The sequence below is a fragment of the Ochotona curzoniae genome, unplaced genomic scaffold, assembly GCF_017591425.1.
Source record: "Ochotona curzoniae isolate NIBS_2020 unplaced genomic scaffold, NIBS_Ocur_1.0 contig_1014, whole genome shotgun sequence".
Taxonomy (NCBI): domain Eukaryota; kingdom Metazoa; phylum Chordata; class Mammalia; order Lagomorpha; family Ochotonidae; genus Ochotona; species Ochotona curzoniae.
The window spans coordinates 28,897,191-28,910,262 of record NW_024464920.1 but is presented as its reverse complement, the minus strand read 5'-3'; the positions used below and the strand labels follow the sequence as shown (position 1 = coordinate 28,910,262).

General features: G+C 44.8%; 1 protein-coding gene and 1 long non-coding RNA gene across 3 annotated transcripts in view; both read right to left on the bottom strand.

Moving 5' to 3' along the window:
• Positions 1-13,072, bottom strand: part of CPM (carboxypeptidase M) — a 69,866-nt gene that overhangs the window by 55,967 nt on the left and 827 nt on the right. The window lies entirely within an intron of this gene.
• LOC121157638 lies at positions 11,741-13,067 on the bottom strand. Its single transcript, XR_005884082.1, has 2 exons — positions 12,889-13,067; positions 11,741-12,846 (listed from the first exon to the last, which is right to left on the bottom strand). It is a non-coding gene; the product is annotated as an uncharacterized LOC121157638 (long non-coding RNA).

Here is a 13,072-nt window from a genome sequence, read left to right as displayed (position 1 = left end):
TTCTCACATCAGCCAGTGGGTGCTATGAACTGGCCCAGCCTAGCCCACCCCCAGACCTGAATCATATGTATGCCAGCAGGTACTGTAACCTGGCCTGGTCTGGGCTGCTCCCAGACTTGGTTTCTGTGTTCACCTGTAGGGACAGCATCTTGAAAAGGAATTCCCCAAGCTACTATTTCAGGCCTCCTCCCAGTGGCAGATATTGTATATACCAGTGGATTGTTGGTCCCAACTGACTTAGTCTAAATCCTGTTCTGGCAGGAAGAGTGGCCTTGCCTAACCAGCTCATACCAATTCTGTTTTTTTTACTGTTGAGTGCTACGACACAGCCACACCTGGTCTACCCCTAGACCCAGCTCTCACGAGCTTCAGCAGGTAGTAAGATCCAGCCTAGCCTGTCCTACACCTTCCTTGGCTCTCCCAGGAATCAATGGGTGCTGGAGCCTAATCTAGTCTGGCTCATTCCAGACCCAGTGCACACCCATGCTGAGGGTCACTGCAGTCATGTCCAGCCCAGATCGTCGCCCCCATTCTGGCTCTTGCATTCACCAGTGGGAATTGCAACCCAGCCAGGGAATCCTCTTAACTCCCCAAACAGGCCTGTTCCCAGCCACAAATCTTGTGCGTACCAGTTGCTCTGACCCAGTTTAGTGTAGCCAATCCCCGTCATGGCCTTTGCCATCAGATGCTACAGCCTGACCTGTCTCAGCCTGCCCCTATCTCAACTCTTGCTGGTAGGTGCTTCAGCCTAGGCCTGCCCAGTCTGCTTCCATCCCTGGCTCACACACACTGATAGGTATAATAGCCTAGCCCAGCATGACCCACATGCCATCCTGGCTCCTGCATATGCCAGTGGGTTAAGGTTGACCTGGTCCTGCCTGGTCTGCTCCCCTCCAGAACCAACCCACATACTTGCTCATGGGTGGAGGTACCTTGCCCAGCCAGACCAACACCTAGGCCAGAATAACATGCGCACCAGTGTTAGCTACAGTCCACCATGTGAGTTTCCCAAGTTCCTCCACCGGAGCCAGATCCAGATCTCATATGTGCCAGCAGATGCTAGGTCTTTACCTGGCACAGTCAGTCTCCTCCAACCTGGCCTTTGTAGGAGCTGGTGGATGTTGTGGCCAGGCCTGCCCTGTTCTTGGGTGCACCTGCGGGTGGTGGAGCCTGGACCAGCCTGTCTTATTCCCAACTAAGGCACCAATTAGTGTCTAACAGTTCCATGGTCATGTCTAGCTCATCACCCTCAGCTCTTAAACAAACCAGTGGATATTATAGTTCCACAGAGGTTGGCCCACATAGTCTGCACAGAATCTGCCCCCAGACTTGGTTCTCTCAGGGGCTGGTTATTGTTATGGTCCAGCCTAATGTGACCCATTATCTGTTCTATCACTCATTGGTAGGTACTGTGATCTAGCCCTGCCAGGTAGGCCCCCAGCCCTAGCTTTTGTGTGCACCACTGGGTGGTAGTTGGTGGTGGTCAATGCTAACTAGCCCAACTCAGGTCTCCTGCTTGAGTGGTTGCCTCAGTCTGACTCAGAAAGGTCCTCCAGCTTTCTCCCTCAAAACCCCTCAGTCTCAGCCCCCTCATTTACCTGCAAGTACAAGGGCCTAGTCAGAAGAAATCCCTCAGAATCATTCCTCACCTGCAACAAGCTCTCTCAGCATTGCTCCCTCCTGCACATCCCCTTACCCTCTTCTCTGGGCAATCCACAATCCCTGTGCCCAGGACACATGGCTTCCCCACGTGGCATGCTGGCCTGGAGCTCTGCCTGCCCACCAGAGGCCAAGATCATAGACCCAGTCCCCTGGGTATGTGCAGGTCTGGGACTTTACCTCTCCACTCTCCTGGGACAAAAGTGCATGCATGAGACCCCAGGCCCGTTCCTCTGGAACACCACACTATCCTGGAGCCTTTCCCTCTCCGCCTGCCCATCTGCCCTTGGGACTGAAACACATGCGTGATCTCAGGCCTGCTCTGACAGCCTCCAGCACAAGTCCCCAGACCCAGAGCTCACGGAAGAGAGCAAAGCCGCTGGTGGCTGCATCTCAGGCTCTGCAAAGGCAGGAGGAGGCAAACCAGCAGTTCTTAACTCTATCATGTGATACCTCTTTTTTTTTTTTTCATGCCTACTCTCTTATTTACTCTACTGGCATTCAAACTCATAAAAAACAGAACACATTTACATATATAATTTCAAATATCAGAATAAAGAGCAAACTATATGTAAAATAAAGCCAAAATGATGTATGTACAATATGATGTCAGAAGCATGAAAGTTCTGGCACAACTCTTCCAAAAGATCTGAGGACAGCAATGCTTTCTGTACTTATTCTTCATCGTGAATGCTTAGAGTCCGACTGCTTCACCACCACAGGGGCTTGGGTCAGGATTTTCTGAATGTGAATATATTCCTCAGTCAAGCCGAAAGCAAAATGAAATATGTTTGCCTCTGGAAAGCTCAGTATATAGAAAAGTATTCAGAAATTTTTAAAAATTATTTTTGTTTGAAATGGAGACCAAGAGGAGGAGGAGACAGGAAAAAGAGATCTCCTACCTGCTGATTTATTGCCCAGATGCCTAAAATAACTGGGGCTGCCAGGAGCTGAAACCAACACTGGGTCTTCCATTTGGGGTTAGAGACCTACCCAGTTATCACCACCACCTGCCAGCAGGAGTCAGACTGGCACCTGAACGCACACCTGGACTCTGACTGATGTGGGATGGAGGCATCCCAAGTAACATCGCTTTTTTAAAAAGATGTATTTATTTATTTGGAAGGCAGTCACACTCCCACATGGGAGTATGGGGGGTGGAGAGAGAGAATCTTCCTTCCACTGGTTCACTTCCCAAATGACTACCATGGCTGGGGTTTGGGCCACCACTGCATTCTGAGACATATTAGCAGGGAGCAGCTGGAACTCAAATCAGTGCCCATGGGGACACCAGGCTCACAAGTGGCAGTGTTAGCTGCTGCGTATGTCACAACACTGGCACCCTAGGTGGCATCTAACCACTGTACCCAACACCTACTCTTGGAGGAAAGTATTCTGTGCTGGAATGTGAACTAGCCTCATCTGAGGCTCAGCTAACCGTAAGCTAGCCTTTGGCCCACAGGTGACGTCAGAACACCATAGGGGACCGCCTTTCACTCTATGTTTCTGTGCACCATTGATAGCTGCACTGGCCTCCCGGTCACATTGCCAAGGTTCCCCTAGGGGGCGCTACTGTCCTAACTGGGGTGCCTCAATGTCTACAACTCAGGAGGCAATTTCAGGATGAGTGGGGGAAGGGTGCCCCTTTAGGGTGCAAAACACAAGCTCAGCTTTTTCCTTCATAATCAATGACTTGACTTAGAGGGGTATGAAAGTCTATCTACAGAGGGAATTCAAACTGCTTTGGATAAAATTATGGCTTGGTAGAGGCTCAAGGCATTCCACAGGGAATTGCTGGAGGAAACACTGCTAGCTGTTTCCAAGTCACAGGGGCCAGAGGGCCAGAGGACAAGGACAAAAGCAGAGGCAAAAGTCACTCAGCAACTTTCAAACCACCAAGGATTTGCACAGCGGCTTATGACAAAGTTTCTCATCAGGGATGAGTCAGAATAACAACTTTGAAAGGAAATTTGGTTCTCTATATGTATCAAATGCTTTAACATCTAAAAATTTATTTGTGTTTTATTTGGAAGTCAGAAAGACACGAAGACTGAGCTCCCATGTGCTGGTCCACTGCTCACATCCTTACCACTTTTCTCATATTAGTCATCAATATTTCAATAAACAATACACATTTCACACAGGATCTTAAACAAACTGGTATTAGGAACATATTTGCAAAATGAGCAGAGTATGACAGTGTAATGCCATTTTTTAAAAAGTTATTTTTTTTTTTTAATTGGAAAGGCAGGTTTACAGAGAGAAGGAGAGACAAAGATCTTCCACTCACTAGTTCACTCCCCAAGTGGCTGTAACAGAGCTAAGCCTATCCGAAGCCAGGAGCCAGTAGATTCTTCTGGGTCTCCCACATGGGTGCAGAGTCCCAAGGCTTTGGGCCATCCTCCACTTTTTCCCAGGCCACAGGCAGGGAGCTGGATGGAAACTGGAGAATCCAGAAGACTAAGGAGCACCCATATGGGATAATGGTGCTGGAGGCAAAGGATTAGCCAGTTGGGCCATTGCACCAGCCGTTATGCCAACCTTTTTTTATATATATTTTTTCAATTTGAGAGGTAGAGCGTATGTGCAAGCTCCCATCCTCTTACTAACTCCCCAAATGTACTGCAATGGCTGGGGCTGAGCTAGGTGAAGCTGAAAGCCAGGTACCTAGCAGCATGAACACCTCTCACAGTCCATCAGGAAGCTGGAGCTGAGGGCAGGGCCAGGACCCAGACTGAGGCACTCTGACACAGGACATGAGCATCTTCAAATGCTTACTCCTGCAAGGTTCATTCTCAAGGGCAAACCATTAGCTAAAACTACACACTCAAGGGCGGGAGATGAAGGGAGAGCCCTCGGTAAACACAGAATGTGTCTTTTAGAAGAAAGAATCTAAGCCAAGTCCTGAGAGATTTCTGAACATCTAAAATGATATAAAGACTCCTAATGGAGGAATTCTACAGATAATTTGCTGAATGACTACGTGATGGGAAGACTTGGACAAAGAAGCGTAAGAAAGAAATGATCTCATATTAAATGTAGCAGGGGTCCAGCTCCTTCCTTGTGGCCTGGGAAAGCAGCGGAGGATGACCCAAAGCCTTGGGACTCTGCACCCAGAGGAGGCTCCTGGCTTCAGCTCAGCTCAGCTCTGGCCATTGCAGCCACTTGGGGAGCCACTTCTTTCTCTCTCCTCCTCTCTGTATATTCGCCTTTCCAATAAAAATAGCAGGAGGAGGTGTTTGGCTAGTGGTTATACTCCAGGTTAGGACATTAGTATGACCTACATCAAAGTACCTGACTCCATTCCTGCCTCTAGTTTCCTGCTAATGCAGGCCGCAGGAGGCAGCAGTGCTGGCCCAAGTGGTGAGGTTCCCGGCACCCATGCGGGAGACTGGGATGAAGTTCCTGACTTCTGGTTTCAACCTACTACCAACTGTAAGGGGAATTAGGGGAGTGAACCAGTGGGTGACAGTATTGTCTACCTTCTGTTCCCTGTCTCTTACATAAATAAATTAAATATGTAATTGACTTAAAAATAAACATAACTGAAAAGTACAGAAATCTTACAAGCTACAATTTGTGCACTGATCTATGATGGTAGGTTTTCCTGAGAAATTAGCAATCAGCATAACTTTTGCAGGGCAATTCTTAAACAATTTTTTTTAGTTGATTTGATTTTTTTAAAATTTTATTAATTGTACTGCATTATGTGACACAGTGTTATGGGCACTTGGATTCCCCCCACCCCTCCCCGAACCCTCTCCCCATGGTGGATTTCTCCACCTTGTTGCATTACCACAGTTCAAATTCAGTTGTGGTTCTTTCATTGGAAATATTTACCAAGCATAAAGTCCAGTGTCTTATTATCTTAGTGGGTTCAGCGATTTCTTGGTGAGACCATCTCTGGTCTGAAGGTAAGTCCAGCTAAGCTTCATCCCAAATGATTAAAGACCCCGAATGCCCTCAACAGCCATTTACAACCTCATGTCATCAATTGACATGACATTGATTAATAGTATGTTGATGGGAAGATGTGGTTTCTTAACTACATCCTGTGACTTCTTCATAGACATTTTAATTTTGGTTTGTATTCAACCTGATTCCATATAATTATCAGTTTCGGTACAATACACTTTGTTTTTATTAATTTAGGATGGATGTGCAGAGAAATCCCCATTACCCCAGTGAGGCGTTACTAATCTTTGTGTCCCACCTAGTGAGGCCTGATTGGGTCCATGCTGGGCGTTTCCTGTCTGATTCTAAGCTTTCCATGTTGTTGTCTGTCCATTCTAGATTTTTTTGTTTGTATGTATATTTGTTTGTTTGTTTTGAGGGGTTACTGGAGTGATCCTAATAGTCACCGTGAGGGAGGGTGGGGACCCAGAGCCAGAGCCAGGCAAGGACCAGAGAGAGCTTGCCTCCTTATTCCCAGAGGAAGTTTATTATTCTTCGGTTTCTGCAGATCGCTCAGGACTCCTGGCCGTCGTTCCGATGGCGCTGGTTTCTGCACTGCAGAGTTTGGACTTCTTCCATCCCCTGTGGAGGCTCCAAATGGGGGTGGGTGACCTCAGAGTTCTCGGCCTCCGAAGGCACTCCTATTCCCCGTGGTCTCCTTAATGGTTGGAATGTAGTCCTTGGTGTCCGTGTTGATGGTCCTTGGTGAGGATCTGGGAGTCTTCAGGGTTGGGATGCGAGCCTCCTCCTGACACCTCCCTCTACTCTGGGGTCTTCCCCCCTGCCCCATATGCATGACCTCTATTAAGAGGCTTTGAGGGTCGCTCCCGATTCCCCCCTTATGCCTGTGTAGCTTTGCTATTGTCTAGTGCCGATTCGAGTCTGTTGTCTATGGGTTATCAGATTTGATCTTGATAGGCTATGTTTCACGTCTTCCACTCACTTATTAGGGAGATGGAGGATTTCTCTGCATTCCCTTCCCATTATGGAGTAACATAAGGTATTAAGAGTGTTTTAGGTTTTACAGTTCTTTGATGTAGATCTTAAGCATTCTGACTCACATTAATTGTTGTATTATAGGTTACAATACATTGTCTTATTGCATTGGATACATGTTGTCAGAGGTTGCAATAATGTTACAATGTATTGGTATTATTTTCCAGATTAACAACTTTTTGTCTCAGATTAAGGCAAACATGTGGTATTTAATCTTTTGGGATTGGTTCATTTCTCTTAGCATAATGGATTCCAATTGGGCCCATTTGGCCACAAAGAACTGTATTTCATTTTTTTTGATAGCTGAGTAGTATTCCATGGAGTATATGAACCATAACTTTCCTATCCAGTCCTCTGGTGATGGGCATTTCGGTTGCTTCCAGGTTTTTGCAATTACTGATTGTGCTGCTATAAACATAGGGGTGCATGTTGGTTTCTCATAAAACAGGTGTTTTGGATATATTCCTAGGAGTGCTGTTGCTGGGTCATATGGTATGCTGATTTTCAATTGTTTTAGTATCCTCCATACTGATTTCCATAGAGGCTGAACAAGTTTGCAGTCCCACCAATAGTGGAGTAGGTTTCCCTTTTCCCCACATCCTCGCCAGCAAGTGTTGTTGGTGGTTTTTTGTATGTGTGCCATTCTTTCTGGCGTTAGGTGGTACCTCATTGTTGTCTTCATTTGGATTTCCCTTATTGCCAGGGAGCTTGAACATTTTTTCATATGTTTGTTTGCCATTTGGGTTTGTTCTTTTGTGAAGCGTCTGCCCATTTCCTGTGCCCATTTCTCTCACTATTTGCAGATGACATGATCCTTTACATAGAAGAACCAAGAAACTCAATACAGAGACTGCTAGAACTTATACGAGAGTTTGGAAGAGTGGCATGGTACAAAATTAACGAACAAAAATCAACAGCCATAGTGTACGCAAACACCACTAAAATGGAAGAAGATCTAACCAGCAAGTTACCATTCAAAATAACAGAGAAAAGCATGAGGTATCTAGGAATAAATTTAACCAAAAACGTAGGAGACCTTTTTGATGAAAATTACAAAACACTTTAAAACAAATTGAACAAGATCTCAAAAGATGGAACAACATCCCATGCTCCTGGATAGGCAAAATTAATATCATTAAGATATCTCTACTACCAAAAGCTACATACACTTTCAATGCAATCCCAATCAAGCTACCCAGAACATTCTTCATTGAACTGGAAAAAATGAAACATAGGTTCATCTGGAAACACAAAAAACCACGAATAGCTAGAACCATTCTGAAGAATAGGAATGTATCGGGGGGAATTACAGTTCCAGACTACTGGAAATACTATAGGGCAGTGGGCACAAAGACAGAGAAGAGGATCAATGGAACAGAATAGAAACAACAGAAGGAAACCCACAGAGATACAGCCAATTAATCTTTGACAAAAAGACAGACGACAACCCGAGCAAATGGGAAGGTCTATTCAACAAATGCTGTTGGGACAACTGGATGATAGCCTGTAGAAACAAGAAGATAGATCCATACCTCTCACCATACACTAAGATCAAATCTAAATGGATAAAAGACTTAAACCTACACCCAGAAACCTTCAAACTTTTGGAAGAAAATGTAGGAAACACACTACAAGATCTAGGTGTAGGCCCTGACTTCCTAAAAACGACCTCAAAGGCAATAGCAATCAAGACCAAAATAAACAAATGGGACCTCATCAAACTAAGAAGCTTCTGTACAGCAAGGGAAACAATCAGCAAAGTAAAAAAGCAACCCACAGAATGGGAGAAGGTTTTTGCACACTACATAGGTGATAGGGGGCTAATCTCCAGGATATACAAAGATCTACAGAACAACCAAAGCACCAAAACAAACAAACCACTCAAGAAATGGGCACAGGAAATGGACAAACAATTCTTATTGTTAGATTCAATAATTTCCTTTCTGGAAATGGACCTATAACAATAGTAATTGTGTGAGCAGCTCTTACGGAACATGTGCTATGTGCCAGTCATTCTTCTGGAGACTCCAGGTCATACAGGTACAAATCTGAGGATCTAGAAATTGCACATGGGTGTTGTAGTTCACAAGGCTGTGCCCACACAACCGGTGCTGGCTTAGCTGTGAGGGTCTTCCCCACAGCACTATTTCTAATAGGAAGAGTTTAGAAATAAACTTCCATGCAGCATCTCCATCTGTGACTAGCTCCTTTTTAAAAGGGAGACAAGATAGGCTGGCAAGACGGGCAGCCCTGAGTGTGCATCTTCCCTCCCACACCAGCCTGACCACTGCACTTCATTTAATATCTACTGCAGGTGAAGAGAATGCCTACTTTGCAATTGGGTAAATTACATTAAAATACAGGGATGAGCTTGATAAGGGAAATTAAACTCATTAAGACACAGGAGTATTTGATGAAGGGGATTGTAATTATCTACCCTTCCCCTTTGCGACCTTCCCCATGCAGATAAAATAAAGCAAGAGCAAGCTTCTTGAAACACATGGTTAGGACATCTCATTTCAAGTGGACCCATGAGATTTCTTGTGTAGCAGCTGCAATCAGTTCAGGGTTAGGCTTTGACACAGGGTTCTCTTTTTCCTTAAAGAATAACATGGTTTTAAAAGATTTGGGGGTAAGCATGGAGAACGTAGCTTGAGAAGTACATAGTTATCACCTAGCCTTTTGTCTAAGATCAAGTGAGAAGTATCTTTTAAATGCATTGGATTTGAAAGGGGCTGAGTGTCACAGAAGGAATAATGTACATCTTTGCTTGCCTCTTAAGGGATTAAAATATACATAGATATTTGCATTCAAAGGGTAGAGTCAATCATTCTCTCTCTCTCTCTCTCTCTCTCACACACACACACACACACACAGACATCTTCTTTCGGCTGATTCATTTTCCAAAGGGCCAAAATGGTTCCTGAAGCCAAAAGGCTGGAACTTCTTATGTGTCTCCCACATTGAGGATCAGAGACCCAAGGACCTGAAATATCTGTTGCTTTCCCAGTACACTGGCAGGGAGCTGTGGTGGGAGCACTCCCATATGGGATGCAGGCACCACTGGTGGCACTTATTGAATAATAGCACTGACCCCTTAAGGGACATCTGCTCTGCAGATATACAATGCAGTAAGTAAACCCATAGGTTACTGATTATGTGCCAGGCATCCTGCTAGATGAAGGGGTTAGGTGAGAAAAAGAGAAATGGTCTCTTAACTAAATGGAAGAACAAATGAATGAACCAATGAACACTGTGCCTTTCCTGATTTTCCTTATCTCCATCATTAGTCTGTTGAGTTGCTTTTCGTCTTTCATCAAAAATCTTCTTCACCAAGTAGTAGAATTTCCTTCACAAGGCTCAGATGAAATACACTAAGACTCCTGTGGCTGAATGTGTACTAGATTTTTCTGAGGCTTTCAAAATATTTCAAAATAAAATATTGAGAAAACCACCTGTTAAAATAGAAGGCAATTATGCCAAATAACAAATTAAGAGTATTATCTATCATTGCTTGTGAGAAACTTAGGTTGTGCAGATGCTCCAAAGAGGCAAATAAATGAGAAGCTTCATGTAATCAACAAAGCAAAATTGGCTTGGCCAGTTGACACAGAGTTAAGATACCCCTTGGGGTGCAGTATTGCAGCATAGCGGATGAAACTGCTGTTTACAAGGTCAGCAACCCATGGGGCCTGGTCCATATCCTGGCTGCTCCTCTTCTGAATCCAGCTCCCTAATAGCCTGGGAAAAGCAGTGGAAATGGCTCAAAGGTTTGGGATCCACGCCACGTGTGTGAGAGACCCAACTGATGCTCCTGGCTTCCACCTGCCCTAGTACTGGCCGTAGTGATCATCCAGGAATGGGACCAGCAGAAGGAAGATCTGTGTGTGTGTGTGTGTGTGTGTGTGAGAGAGAGAGAGAGAGAGAGAGAGAGAGAGAGAGAGAGAGAGAGAGAGAGAGAGAGTCTCCCTTTCTCTTTGTCTTTCAAATGCATAAGATGTTTTTAAAAAATGTCCCTTGGAATGCCAGCATCCCACACTGGAACTGTTATCTTTTTTTTTTGTTTTTTGCCACAAACGCAAAATCCAGATCCAAGACACCCAAGGAGGTCTTTATTTCAGGAGGGGAAGCAGCCATGGGGCAGAGAGAAAGCAGGAGCAGAGACAGAGGAGCACAGAGCAGAGAAAGCAGAGAGGTGAGAAAAAGACGAAGAGAAATGAAGAGCATAGTGGTGGGCGAGAAGAGCAGAGACAGACAGAGAGCAGGAGGAAAAGAAGAGACAGCGAACAAAGGGAAGATCCATCTTTATAGCTTCAAGGAATGCCTGAGTTCCTGCCCCACTCTGGTTTCTGATTCCACCTCACGGCTAATGTGCACCCTGGGAGGCAGCAGTGATGGCTCAAGTCATTGGGTCCCTGCCAGCCACGTAGGGAAACCTGGACTGAGGTCCCAGCTCCCAGCGTCAGCCTTGTTATAACCCTGGCCATTGAGAGCATTAGGGGAATCAACCAGCAGATGGAAGGGCTCTTGGTTTCTCTTTTTCTACCACCTAAAAAAATACCATGCAGGAAGTAATTCATAGTTGCTTATGCCAATTCATGAAAAGAGAGTAAAATGAAGTGAAATGAAAACAAAAGCAAAATATAATCCATAATTACAGCAATGGAAAACTCTGATATGCAGCTACAACAATTAAAAACATATTTGGCTAGGTAAAAGTATTGCATTTCCTTCTGGGTAAGGCTCCTCATATTAATAAATTAATGAAGAACACACATAGCGAATCCTGCTTGCTGAGCAATCTCCCGCTACACCAGGGAGCAGAATGGCGAAGGAAGCTTCTCTAAGAGGAACACCTGCAAAGTGTCCCACTGTCATAACAGGTGGTGCTACTTTGGCCAGTAACTCCCAGTCGCTGGCCTGCAGGTTCATCTGCCATTTGCAACCTAATGGTGGATTTGGGATTCTTCTCCATCTCAGTAATTATTAAGAGTGACACAGTCCACGCAAATATCAGACTGCTGGTATCAGACTTTATTTCCACACCACAACCCCTCCGGCCTTTAACCACAGAGTGCATACAAGGTAAAAGTAAAATGAATCCTGCTGGCTGTCCCTGTGGTTTTGTTTCATGCAGGCTAAATCCGAAGAGCAGGTATTCATTAAGAAAGTCCTCAAGTGTCATTCACCAGCATTTTGTGTTGGATAGCATTAACAATTACTAAATCACTTAGCACTCAAAATGAACAACACTCTCATCATCTTGTGGTTTAAAGGATGACCAAACAATAACTCAAGCTGCTTCTGTCCTATATTGTCTTTATTAACATAATTAATATTCTTAGATCTTTTTAAATTGCCCTGTTCTAGCCTTAGGCAAAATAATTTCAAAAGGCACATATGCTGATTCAAAATATGGTTTCTAAACATAGAGCCTCTGTAATTTTGGATTATAGAGCAATATAGAGTAATTTTGGCACCAACTCTTTGGCAATGTTGTTTAAAAATGAAGGTAGCATTGCACACTACCCAGGCTGTTTTTTTTTTTTTAACATGGCATGCTAATACTTTTTCTCTAATATAAAAGCCATGATGTTAATTTTTTAAATGATTGCTGACGTGTTTGGTAACTAAGCAACTCCTGGTGGACTAGAAGGTACAGAACTAGAATGCAGGTGGAGTTTGACAGCATCTGAAGTGATGATCTGGGTGTCAACTCTGGCTACAGAAGTTAGCACTCAGGCTTGCTGCCTGTAAGAAGCTAGGACAACCTGATGTGCCTGAACCTGGCTTCTAAATTAAAACAACAAAACAATTCAGTCATAAATATGAGAATGCTAGCAAGAGGATCAGCACGCCTGTACACACACACACACACACACACACACACACACACACACACACACAGGTCCAGCGGAATGTCCTCTCAGGATGGACACATTTAAAAGTCAGTCTTTAATCACAGAGCCACTTTTTTTTTTTTTTGCCTAACTTTAAAGTATAAGGCTAATCATACATGACACACATCTTAGCCACAGAGCTGCACTCCTTAAGATGAAAAGAAAACTCACAGAAATGAGAGCTTTGCATCACTGTAAGCCGTACGGCTAACTACACGTGGCACAGGAATGTCAGCAACAAACTTGCACTATTTTAGCCTAAAGGAGATAGAAAGACGCGATGCTAACTGCCCAAAACACAAGTCAACGAAACAGAACGCCGGGATGGATGAACCGCCTTCCTAGGGGAGACACGGCTCTTGAAAAGCAACTGACACACCTCCCAGACAACCGGGATCTGCGAGGAGCCTGGACAGGGCTAAGGACTCCTTCCTTCTACCACCGCCCTCTCCCCTGACGCACACGAGAAGTGGAACACAACTAGTAGAAAAAGCAGTCGGCACGCGGCACGGCAGGCACAGGCGGACAGAGAAAGAGCGAGGAGCATGCAGGCGCCGGACCCT